The sequence below is a fragment of the Pleurodeles waltl genome, chromosome 12 (assembly GCF_031143425.1).
Source record: "Pleurodeles waltl isolate 20211129_DDA chromosome 12, aPleWal1.hap1.20221129, whole genome shotgun sequence".
NCBI classification, from domain to species: domain Eukaryota; kingdom Metazoa; phylum Chordata; class Amphibia; order Caudata; family Salamandridae; genus Pleurodeles; species Pleurodeles waltl.
Window position 1 is genome coordinate 265595714 of NC_090451.1, and position 13563 is coordinate 265609276.

A 13563-nucleotide genomic window follows, 5' to 3' on the forward strand; every position below is an offset into this window, starting at 1 on the left:
TTGAGCGTTGACTTCATAGAAGATCGTCATTGGGTGCTGGTCTTCTGATACATGGCCCATTCACATTTGGGCCAGAAGTAAATAACTATCAGACTGGGAAGTAGACTTTAGACCAATCAAAAGCAGAACATATCCTTATATCGTAAACCAACTGCAGCAAAGGGGCTGTTGTGTGGCTCGCCCAATTTCTGACTAAGGTTTGCAATGGTTCTCGCAATACTTTTTTCTAGCAAATTTGTCAACTTATAAATAAACCTTTTCAGTGATCAGCCTGTGAAAGGACACATTTATATGCCAGACGTTCTCGAGGCTGCAAACCAAATGCATGTTTAACCCAAATCAGGCATGAATCAACAGGGCTCCTGACATCTTTTTGCCTACTGCTAAAACTTAGAATAACGATATTGAAGATCTGGTCGTGGAATAGCGCCGGGTTTAGCCATCAAGTAAAACACAGTGGTATTTTTCTATTTGATTTTCTAATCTCTCACCACACAGGATGTTTATACGAAACATGGAAAACTGTTCCTAGTTACCTTTCTCATTTTAAAGCCTTCAAAGTTTTAGCAGAAAAGAAAAGGATGGGAAGACTGAGTGGAGAATTTTATATTTTGTTTTACAAAAAACTCGAAACCAGTAACATAGTAATGGCTTCAAACTCCCCTACTTTTCTCGCAGCCCTTACTGAGTACATAAGACATATGTGCTTATAATAATAAAATATATATAAATATATATTTATCAGCTCAGATAATAAAGAATAAGTGGTTGACTTTCAGTCTTCTAGATAATTTGGAGTCAATAATCAACACTTACTCGAAGACAACTATCATTTTGAGTGGCGTCTTCAGTGCTAATCTAATGTAAACTGCAAATAAGGGAAATTCAGATGATATTTACCTTCCCCCTCCATCGCTGCATAAGCCGGACCGCTGGAATTATGTGTTTGTGCTGCTGCAGGATTTTCGTATAATTAATGGATTTGTTGCATGGGTCAGATAATCCATCATCTGTGGCATAATCTGTAGATTTTAACAAAAAAATTGTTTTTATCTCAAACGGTTCAAAAGTTACCAAAAAAACATCTGCAGTGTAATGCCCTTTGCAGAAGTTGACTGGTCACCTTTCTTTTTGCTGTCTTTGGGTGTCAAAGTGGTCGTAATTAGATGGAATCTATGCCCAAACAGTATTAACGTGTAAAAATGAGACAATGATGAAATGAAACTATCAAGTTATGCTGCATTATGCCGCATAATTTGCCTTTTCTTTCTGCATAATTTATTCACTTTTACCACATAATTCCAGTGGTCCTGTGTATAGCTTATTAAAACAATTGACAAAATTATAGACCCATTTATCCATGATCTGGTATTTGGACATCTCAACTGGAGATTTGTGGGGAATCACCTTCCCATTCAACATTCAAACCATCATGTGATCGCACCACCATTGATTACACCTTTATTCATGTTGCAGAATCTGAAAAATGTACTGATTTCAGAATACCGACTAGAGTTTAGTGTGACACAACCCTCAATTCATAAATGTAAGCCAGTGTTTCAACTGGCGGATCTGATGGAAACTTCTAGCCGCAGATTCCTTACCTTAGAAGTATCCCCAGGCATCAGATTGGCTCCGGAGTACCTCTGCACCCTGGTAGGTGGTGTTGTTCAGCTTTCTTTGGCATCGTCCCCATCATCGCGCTGGAACTTATATGCATGGTGCTTGTAAAGGTGTCACCCCAATGAGCAGACGTCGGTTCTTTTCTTTGTACGCTAGTCAGTGCAGATCTGGTGAAATATACACCCAGTCATTTATTGACTGACCTTTTCCGAATTTTTACTAAAGTTGTTAGAAATGGAGTCTGTAGTTGGTGGTGGTTTGCACCCTGTCCAAGAAGGGACCCTCAGTCTATTAAGAGTCAGACAGCTAAGATAACCCCTGCTCACCCCCTTGGTAGATTGGCACAGGCAGTCAGGCTTATCTCAGAGGCATTGTGTAAAGTATTTGTGTACACACACACACACACACAGTAATAGTGAAAACCCCGCAAAAGTACTCTACACCAGTTTAGAACAATAGTAAATATATATATGAGTAAAACGAGACCAAAAGAACAAAAATCCAACATACACAATGAAAGATAGGAATTTTCAAAGATTAAATGTTAGCAAAGCGCTTAGAAACACAGTCGCGCTAACTAGGGCAATCACGACAACTTGACTGAGTCGTTCCCAACAGCCAAACGCCACTTGTGAGGTAGGGTGGGCTAGTCAGAGTCGCATGGACCCCAGGCACAGAACCTTTGAAAACGATGAAACAAAGATGTTGCACGGAGTCAGGGAGGTGAGATATATCTGGAGCCGGTGTGGCCTCTTTTTCTTAGTGCTACCAGGGAGGTGAGGGGTCAGTTCCTTACTGATAGGCAGGGGAGGTGAGGCTTTGGTTCCTTATGGTTGCAGGGGAGGTGATGCAGTGTCTGTTCCTTACGTTTCAGTGGGGGTCGATGAATCCAGCAGGTCAGGATGCAAGGCGCCAATTTTGCAGTGTTGCGATCTCACCACAAGGCCACAGGTGCGACAGAGTTGGGTGTCCCAGCACTCATGACTCACGCTGTGGCAGGACTTCAGAGGTGCTGCAGCACAGTCGGGCCTGCAGCATCAGTCACAGTCGTTGCACTCAGCGGGAACCACGGCTCCGGTGCAGGCAGCGGCGCAGAGTTGGACAATGGCACCAGTTCTGAAGTTGCTCTGGAGTCAATATACTTGGTTTCACCAGAACTCACTCCTGAGGGCCTAGGAACTGAATTTGGCACCACGTGGTAAGTCGGGACTATCAGCAAGAGAGCCCAGGTGCTGGCAGATTAAGGGGGTCATTTTGACCCCGGCGGGCGGCGGTCGCCGCCCGCCTGGAGGGAACCGCCATATGGCCGCTCCGCGGTCGAAAGACCGCGGAGGCCATTCTGGCTTTCCCGCTGGGCTGGCGGGCGACCGCCAGAAGGCCGCCCGCCAGCCCAGCGGGAAACCCCTCCCCACGAGGAAGCCGGCTCCGAATGGAGCCGGCGGAGTGGGCATGTGCGACGGGTGCAGTTTGCACCCGTCGCGTATTTCAGTGTCTGCTAGGCAGACACTGAAATACACAGTGGGGCCCTCTTACGGGGGCCCCGCGGCACCCCCTACCGCCATCCTGTTCCTGCCGGCCGAACCGCCAGGAACAGGATGGCGGTAGGGGGTGTCAGAATCCCCCATGGCGGCGCAGCAAGCTGCGCCGCCATGGGGGATTTCCAAGGGCAGCGGTAAACCGGCGGGAGACCGCCGGTTTACCCTTTCTGGCCGCGGCAGAACCGCCGCGGTCAGAATGCCCTTTGGAGCACCGCCGGTCTGTCGGCGGTGCTCCCGTGGCCGGTGAATTTGGCACCACGTGGTAAGTCGGGACTATCAGCAAGAGAGCCCAGGTGCTGGCAGATTAAGGGGGTCATTTTGACCCCGGCGGGCGGCGGTCGCCGCCCGCCTGGAGGGAACCGCCATATGGCCGCTCCGCGGTCGAAAGACCGCGGAGGCCATTCTGGCTTTCCCGCTGGGCTGGCGGGCGACCGCCAGAAGGCCGCCCGCCAGCCCAGCGGGAAACCCCTCCCCACGAGGAAGCCGGCTCCGAATGGAGCCGGCGGAGTGGGCATGTGCGACGGGTGCAGTTTGCACCCGTCGCGTATTTCAGTGTCTGCTAGGCAGACACTGAAATACACAGTGGGGCCCTCTTACGGGGGCCCCGCGGCACCCCCTACCGCCATCCTGTTCCTGCCGGCCGAACCGCCAGGAAAAGGATGGCGGTAGGGGGTGTCAGAATCCCCCATGGCGGCGCAGCAAGCTGCGCCGCCATGGGGGATTCCAAGGGCAGCGGTAAACCGGCGGGAGACCGCCGGTTTACCCTTTCTGGCCGCGGCAGAACCGCCGCGGTCAGAATGCCCTTTGGAGCACCGCCGGTCTGTCGGCGGTGCTCCCGTGGCCGGTGACCCTGGCGGTCACCGGCCGCCAGGGTCTGAATCAGGCCCTAAGTCTTTGATGTCCCTGAGACTTTTAACAGCAGGAGAGCTTAGTCCAAGTCCTTGGAGAACCTTTGGAAGCAGGCTATATAAAGCAAAGTCCAGTCCTTTCACTCCCAAGACAGAAGCAGCAAGCAACAGGCCAGTCAGATGTCTGTATGGACCTGCATGTTGCTTGCATCTAGTGCCTTGAGCCCGATCATGACGCGAAGATCTGCGTTGACTGTTGCGCCATGCATACCAAGGCTTTGAGGGAGAGGTCCCTCAAGGTCCCTGCAGCTAGAAGTGCAATGCCGTGACAGTCTCGATCCAAGTCAAGAGGAAGGTCCTGAGATCAGTCACAGAGCTATCGATCTTCATCACAGTCGAAGTCGTCCAGGTAACTCCCACAAGAAGAAAGAGTAAGAAGTTGAATAGATCTTCAACTTCATTGTGTCCATCAAAGTCATCTCACGAGAGAATGTTGTCCATCAGGGCCTTGCTCTGCAGTAGAGCCTGCTCCTGGGTCTGCTCTGCGCCTCTCCAAGTTTCTGTGAGCCGGAGCAAACCCCACCCACCTCCGCAAATTTTATGAGGCCATGCACCTCATATTCGAGTGGCTCGTTCCCGCTGGCACCTCTTTGGATGCCACAGGTTTGGGAGTGGCCGCTACTGGTTCTCTGCTGGCGGGTCCGTCTCTGGGGCCGGTCAGGCCCCTAGAATCCACAGATGGATCTAGCTGGGAACCGCTCATACCACCTCAACCTTCCCCGAGTACCAGATCTGATGCAGACTATCCCAGCGCCGTCTCCATACTCATCCTGACTCCAACTGGAACCTTGCCTTCTGTACAAGAGCATGAGCCCTATTCCTACAGGCTAGGACTTGGGGAATATTGGAAGGGTTCACTGGACCCTGAGGAATACCGCCCCTAGACCCCAACATGGACTTGTGTGAGAAATTGGTGGACACCAGTGGACTGGACACCCCCCCCAGATGCTGACCTGGTCTCTTCTACTACTGTGGCTACAGAAGAGGGAGCTTCTTTTGCAGTGGTGGTGAGAAGAGTGGCCGAAGTCCTGGACTTTAGCATGCCCTCAGTGGCAGTCAAGACTAACGTCTGGACGGAGGTGATTCAACTGAGTGACCCCCTGTGCACCGCTTCTCCCTTCTAATGTAGCCCTTACAGATACCCTGCTTGGGACCTGGTACAGGCTCAGCATAGGGGCTCCTGTGAAAAGAAAAATTGCCCACTGCAGGGAAGCGAATTTCCTCACACAACACCCTGTCCTGTAGAGCTTGGTAGTCCAAGCCTCCACTTCCTGTGTAAACCCTGACGCTTACCTTACCACCCCACTGGATAGGGATTCCAAGTGGCTGGATACCTTAGGCAAGAAAATGTTTTCTTCCACCAGCATGACACACTGCAGACCATGAATACCACGTGCCTCTTGGGCCATTATGCCCATGCGCTGTGGGATTCGGTTGCACCTGTGCTGCCCGTGGTCCTGATGGAGGCTTGGGCCATATTCTCCCAGGCTATTGCAGACAGGAGAGATGCAGCCAATTTCACGAACACATATGTGCTGGACATGACCAACTCTGTAGGCAGAGCATTTTCTTCATCTGTTATCTTATGGCACCATGCCTGGCTGAGAATGATGCTTATGGACATGCCTGTTGATGGCTCTTGTTTCTTTGGAGACAAGGTGGACTCTGCGCTGGATCGATTCAATGATTGCAGGCCTACGGCCAGGTCTTTGCTCCTTTCCATAGTCCCCAGCCAAACCCTGTCTGCCTTTCGCGGCCACAGAAGGGGCTTCCAGCTGTGTTCTTACTCACCTGGCCCCACAGCACACAAACTCCCCAGCCTCTCAGTGACTTAGGACCCGGTACACCCAGACCCTGTGGGTCAAACAGCCAGAGATTAAGCCAGTTCATTCCCCTCCTCCCCATCGAGCAGTCTCCACAAGCAGCCGCATCCTCGAAACCTCTTTAGTTTGCCCTCCAAGCATCATGGGCAACCAGTGGGAGGCAGGATATGCCATCACCTGCACCACTGGAAGTCAAAAACATCAGACCGCTGAGCTCTCCAGATTTTCAAAAGGAGCTACTACCTCCCTTTCATGACACTCATACTGCCCACTTGCGACAGGCTGACAGAGGACCATCTCTTCTGACTTCACCAGGAAGTGGCAGCTCTCTGGGCCAGAAAAGCTATTTAGAGGTTGCCAGCACCAGAAATAGGTAATGGTTTTTATTCCCTCTACTTTCTGGTGCTCAAAAAGGACAGCGGCCTTCATCCTACCTTAGGCCTGCACCCTCTCCATTTCCTCCTCAAAAGGAGAAATTCAAAATGCTCACGCTTGTTCAAGTCCTGTCTTTCCTGGAACTGAGACTGGATTGTGGTGTTGGAGTTGAAGTATGCATATTTCCTTATTCCTGTCCTGCCTGCCCACAGACTTTACATGCGGTGCATGGTGGAACACAAGCTCTTTCAGTTTGCCGTGCTCCCTTTTGACCTCACCAGCACCCCTCAAGTGTTTACCAAGGGGATGGTTGGAGCTCATCTGTGGAGATCAGGTGTACCAGTCTTTCCCTATCTTGACGACTGGCTGTTGAAGATGGGCTCACCGCAGAAAGTCATCTCCCACCTCCAAGCTATGGTAGATCTGACTCCTCCTTAGATACACCCTTTCATCTGTGCTGTTCTGGACACTTTGCAGGTTTGGGCTTATCTTCCTGAACAGTGAGTCTAGGCTGTTGAAGCTATGATACCGATGTTTCAGCCTCTATTCTGGGTTTCAGTGAGACTGACTCTGAGGCTGCTGGGCCTCATGGCCTCCTGCATCCTGTTGGTTCAAAATGCCAGATGACATATGCAGGCTCTGCAGTGGGACCTGAAGTTCCAGTGGGCGCAGCATCAGGGGAATCTCTGACAAGGTCTAGATCTCGGAAGGGACTACGAAAGACCTGTAGTGGTGGTTAACGAATCAGGATTGGATCAAGCGCAGATCCCTCTCCTTTCCCCAACCAGATCTTACGATCGTGACAGTTGCATCACTCTTGGGATGGGGTGGCCACATGGGAGAGGCAGAGATCAGAGGCATCTGGTCTCCGGCGGAAACCGGGCTCCATGTTAATCATCTAGAGCTCCAAATGATTTGACGAGCATTGAAAGCATTTCTTCCCTCAAGGGGAAAGCAGTGCAGGTGTTCAGACGACACCACTGCCATGTGATATTGCAACAAACAAGGTGGAGTGGGGTCGTGGACCCTTTGTCAAGAGGCCCTTCGCCTCTGGACTTGGCTGGAACATCAGGGCGTTTCCCTGGTGGTTCAACACCTGACAGGCTCCTTGAATGCTAGAGCAGACTAAGTCAGCCGATGATGCATGGTCGACCACCAATGGCGTCTCCATCCAGAGGTGATGCAAGGTCTCTTCCTGCAGTGGGGAGAACCTTGGTTAGACTTGTTCGCATCCGTAGAGAACAGCGATGTCAGCTGTTTTGTGCTTTTGAGTTTCGAAGGCAGCACTTTCTTGGCTACGCTTTTCGTCACGAGTGGAATTCAGGCCTCCTGTACACCTTTCCGCCTATACCACTTCCGCCCAGAGTTCTGAAGAAGACCAGGCACGACCGAGCCCAAGTAATACTGGTGGCTCCGGACTGGGCAGGCAGAGTCTGGTATCCCGAGCTTTTGAACATAGCCATAGTTCCTCCGATCAGACTGCCACTTCGGGAGGATCTTCTGTTGCAGCAGCAGGGGAGGGTCCTCTACCCGAACCTGTCAACTCTGCGGCTTCATGCGTGGAGATTGAGCAGCGACAGTTGACGTCTTTTGACTTGCCATCCGAAGTCTGACGTTATCTTGGCAGCCAGGTGACCCTCAACCAAAACTGTATGTTCGATGGCATGTGTAGCTGCAGATACACATGCTGTGCACATCCCGCCATCTGGTGTTGGGCTCGGAGTGTTACAAGTTGTTTTTCTTCGAAGAAGTGTTTTCGAGTCACGAGACCGAGGGACTCCTCCCATTTCGGCTCCATTGCGCATGGGCATCGACTCCATCTTAGATTGTTTTTTTTTCCGCCATCGGGTTCGGACGTGTTACTTTTCGCTCCGTGTTTCGGGTCGGAAAGTTAGTTAGAATCTCGGAAAAATCATCGGTATTGTTTGCGTTCGGTATCGGGTTAGTTACAACAGATCGACACCGACTTTTGAAGAGCTCCGGTGGCCCTTCGGGCTTTTTTCGATCCCCCGTCGGGGCCTGGTCGGGCCCGGCCACGTGTCTCTTCAAGGCTGATGGAACGGACCCCATTCCGCTTCTGCCCAAAATGCCATAACAAGTATCCATATACAGATCAGCATCTGGTCTGTAACTTGTGTTTGTCGCCGGAACACAAAGAAGATACTTGTGAGGCCTGTTGAGCGTTTCGGTCCAGGAAGACACTAAGAGACCGAAGAGCAAGGAGACTGCAAATGGCGTCGGTGCCGACAGGACAAGAGCGTTTCGAGGAGGAGGAAGAAACATTCTCCATCCAGGAATCTGACTCTGATGAGATCGATCCCGAAGAAACGCCGAAAAACGTGAGTAAGACGTCGAAACACAAAACTCACGAAAAAACCACTAAAGCCCAGGGGACGCCACCGCCAACAGGCCATGGCTTAACCCGAAAAATAGGTGACCGGTCATCGGCACCGAAAAAGGGCATGCTGGTGGCGAAGTCATCCGACTCCGGTCGAGATACCGCCACACAGCAATCTCGGGCTCGAGATAGTGGCTCCGAGCAGGTTCGGCACTGAGACAGCGGCACCGAAATGAGTCGGCACCGAGAGACCACGACGCCGAAAACAAAAAAGGTTTCGTCGGAACCGAAAAAAGTAGACGAAAAGGTTTCGATACAGAAACATCCAGCTTCGGAACCAAAATCAAGTTCCTACACAGAGGAACAAGGACTGTCCTCACAAATGAAAATACATAGATTTGGACAGGAATTAGAAACAATGGAGCCAGACTACACTCAAAGACGGCTCCACATCCAAAAAGAAACGGGAAAGATCATCACTCTCCCTCCTATTAGGATGAAACGCAAACTTGCCTTCCAGGAGAAAGACAAGCAGACACAAGCAAAGGTGGCTAAACAAGTAACCCCGCCACCATCTCCTCAATGCTCTCCGCAACCATCACCGGTAGCCACTCCACCTATGATGCAATCCCCGACCCACACAGGGATGAGTCAAGATGACCCTGATGCATGGGACCTTTATGATGCACCAGTGTCAGATAATAGTCCTGACTGTTATCCAGCTAGACCGTCGCCACCAGAAGATAGTACAGCCTACGCACAAGTGGTGTTGAGGGCAGCGGCATTTCATAATGTCAGCCTACATGCAGAGCCCATTGAAGACGACTTTCTATTTAATACACTGTCGTCCACACACAGCCAGTACCAGAGTCTTCCCATGCTACCCGGGATGCTAAAACACTCCAAACAAGTGTTTGAGGAGCCTGTAAAAGGAAGGGCCATTACTCCAAGAGTGGAGAAAAAATATAAACCGCCACCAACAGACCCCGTGTACATCACACAACAGCTAACACCGGACTCAGTTGTAGTAGGGGCAGCTCGCAAGAGAGCAAACTCACATACTTCAGGAGATGCACCACCTCCAGATAAGGAAAGTCGCAAATTCGACGCAGCAGGCAAAAGGGTGGCAGCACAGGCAGCAAACCAGTGGCGTATTGCAAATTCACAGGCTTTGTTGGCTAGATAGGGCTCACTGGGACGAAATGCAACATTTTATAAAACATTTGCCCAAGGAGTTCCAGAAAAGAGCACAGCAAGTAGTAAAAGGACAGAGTATCTCCAACAATCAGATACGGTCAGCTATGGATGCTGCAGATACAGCTGCTAGAACTGTCAACACATCAGTGACAATAAGGAGACATGTATGGCTGCGTACATCAGGATTTAAACCAGAAATACAGCAAGCTGTGCTAAATATGCCATTTAACAGACAGCAGTTGTTTGGGCTGGAGGTGGACACTGCGATCGAAAAACTGAAAAAGGACACTGACACGGCCAAAGCCATGGGCGCACTCTACTCCCCACAGAGCAGAGGCACATTTCGAAAAACAGTTTCGAGGGGGGTTTTGAGGGCAAAGCACAGAACCCACGACCTCACAAACAAGGCCCACTTATCAGAGCCAATATCTGCGTGGAAGTTTTCGGGGACAATATAGAGGGGGACAGTTCCAAAAAAATAGAGGAAAGTTCCAAAGTCCCAAAACTCCTCAAAATAAGCAGTGACTTACAAGTCACACATCCCCAACACATAACACCTGTGGGGGGGAGACTAAGCAATTTTTACAAACATTGGGAGGAAATAACAACAGATACTTGGGTTCTGGCAATTATCCAGCATGGTTATTACATAGAATTTCTCAAATTCCCTCCAAAAGTCCCACCGAAAACACACAATATGTCAAAACAACATATAGATCTTCTAGGACTAGAAGTTCAGGCATTGCTACAGAAGGAAGCAATAGAATTAGTACCAGACCAACAGAAAGGAACAGGAGTTTACTCTCTGTACTTTCTCATACCCAAAAAAGACAAGAGTCTGAGACCTATATTAGATCTCAGAACATTAAATACCTACATCAAATCCGATCACTTTCACATGGTGACATTACAGGACGTAATCCCACTACTCAAACAACAAGACTACATGACAACACTAGACCTAAAGGATGCATATTTCCATATACCGATACATCCTTCACACAGAAAGTACTTAAGGTTTGTATTCCAAGGGGTACACTACCAATTCAAGGTGTTGCCATTCGGAATAACAACTGCGCCAAGAGTTTTTACAAAATGCCTGGCAGTCGTAGCTGCACATATCAGAAAGCAGCAAATACATGTGTTCCCGTACCTAGACGATTGGTTAATCAAAACAAACACGCTAGAACGGTGTTCACAACACACAAAGTATGTAATAGAAACCCTCCACAAACTAGGTTTCTCAATCAATTACACAAAGTCACACCTTCTGCCGTGTCAAACACAGCAATACTTAGGGGCTACAATCAACAGAGCAAAGGGATTGCCACGCCAAGCCCACAAAGGGTTCAGGCATTTCACCATTTAATACACACCATGTATCCAAAACAAAAAATACAAGTCAAGACAGTGATGAAACTCCTAGGCATTATGTCCTCATGCATAGCCATTGTCCCAAACGCAAGGTTGCACATGCAGCCCTTACAACAGTGCCTAGCATCACAGTGGTCACAGGCACAGGGTCAACTTCTAGATCTGGTGTTGGTAGACCGCCAAACATACACCTCGCTTCAATGGTGGAACAGTATAAATTTAAACAAAGGGCGGCCTTTCCAAGACCCAGTGCCACAATATATAATAACGACAGATGCCTCCATGATAGGGTGGGGAGCACACCTCAATCAATACAGCATCCAAGGACAATGGGACACTCACCAAAAACAGTTTCACATAAATCACTTAGAACTATTGGCAGTATTTCTAGCGCTGAAAGCATTTCAACCCATAATAAGCCACAAACACATTCTTGTCAAAACAGACAACATGACAACGATGTATTACCTAAACAAACAGGGAGGGACACACTCAACAGTTGTGTCTACTGGCACAAACAATATGGCATTGGGCGATTCACAACCACATTCGCCTAATAGCACAATTTATTGCAGGAATTCATATTCAGTTAGCAGACAATCTCTCTCGGGATCACCAACAGATCCACGAATGGGAGATTCACCCCCAAATACTGAATACTTACTTCCAGAGTTGGGGAACACCACAAATAGATCTATTTGCAACAAAGGAAAATCAAAATGCCAAAACTTCGCATCCAGGTACCCACTAGATCAGTCTCAGGGCAATGCGTTATGGATGAGTTGGTCAGGGATATTTGCTTACGCTTTTCCCCCCTCTCCCACTCCTTCCATATCTAGTAAACAAGTTGAGTCAAAACAAACTCAAACTCATACTAATAGCACCAACATGGGCAAGACAACCTTGGTACACAACACTACTAGACCTTTCAGTAGTGCCCCATGTCAAACTACCAAACATACCAGATCTGTTAACGCAACACAAACAACAGATCAGACACCCAAATCCAGCATCGCTGAATCTAGCAATCTGGCTCCTGAAGTCCTAGAGTTCGGACACTTAGACATTACACATGAATGTATGGAGGTCATAAAACAAGCTAGGAAACCTACCACTAGACATTGCTATGCAAATAAGTGGAAAAGATTTGTTTATTACTGCCATAATAATCAAATTCAACCCTTACACGCATCTGCCAAAGACATTGTAGGATACTTACTACATTTGCAAAAGTCAAAGCTAGCTTTTTCTTCCATTAAGATACATCTTACAGCAATTTCAGCTTACCTGCAAATTACGCACTCAACTTCACTGTTTAGGATACCAGTCATAAAAGCCTTTATGGAAAGCCTAAAAAGAATTATACCACCAAGAACACCACCAGTTCCTTCATGGAACCTCAACATTGTCTTAACACGACTCATGGGGCCACCTTTTGAGCCCATGCACTCTTGTGAAATGCAATACTTAACATGGAAAGTTGCATTTTTAATTGCCATCACATCTTTAAGAAGAGTAAGTGAGATTCAAGCATTTACCATACAAGAACCATTTATTCAAATACACAAGCATAAAGTAGTTCTACGGACAAATCCTACATTTTTACCAAAGGTCATATCACCGTTCCACTTAAATCAAACTGTAGAATTACCAGTGTTCTTCCCACAGCCAGACTCTGTAGCTGAAAGAGCACTACATACATTAGACATCAAAAGAGCGTTAATGTACTACATTGACAGAACAAAACTCATTCGAAAGACAAAACAATTATTTATTGCTTTCCAAAAACCTCATACAGGAAATCCAATTTCTAAACAAGGCATTGCTAGATGGATAGTTAAGTGCATTCAAACCTGTTATCTTAAAGCAAAAAGAGATCTGCCTATTACACCAAAGGCACTCTCAACTAGAAAGAAAGGTGCTACCATGGCCTTTCTAGGAAATATTCCAATGACCGAAATATGTAAGGAAGCTACATCGTCTACGCCTCATACATTTACCAAACATTACTGTGTAGATGTGCTAACGGCACAACAAGCCACAGTAGGCCAAGCAGTACTACGAACATTGTTTCAAACAACTTCAACTCCTACAGGCTGAACCACCGCTTTTGGGGAGATAACTGCTTACTAGTCTATGCACAGCATGTGTATCTGCAGCTACACATGCCATCGAACGGAAAATGTCACTGTGACAGATCGTACAATATACAAACGACGACGAGGTATGCGTTTAGTTTATGGTGGGATTTTTATTCTAAGTTTAAGGTGGAATAAAGAAAAAACATGAAGTTTATAACCAAGCGGGCGGGGTTTCCTTAGGGTTTGCGGTGTTATTGTTCAGTTTCCTGTATTGTTGATTTAGTCTCAATGTCTCTTGTTTCTTTT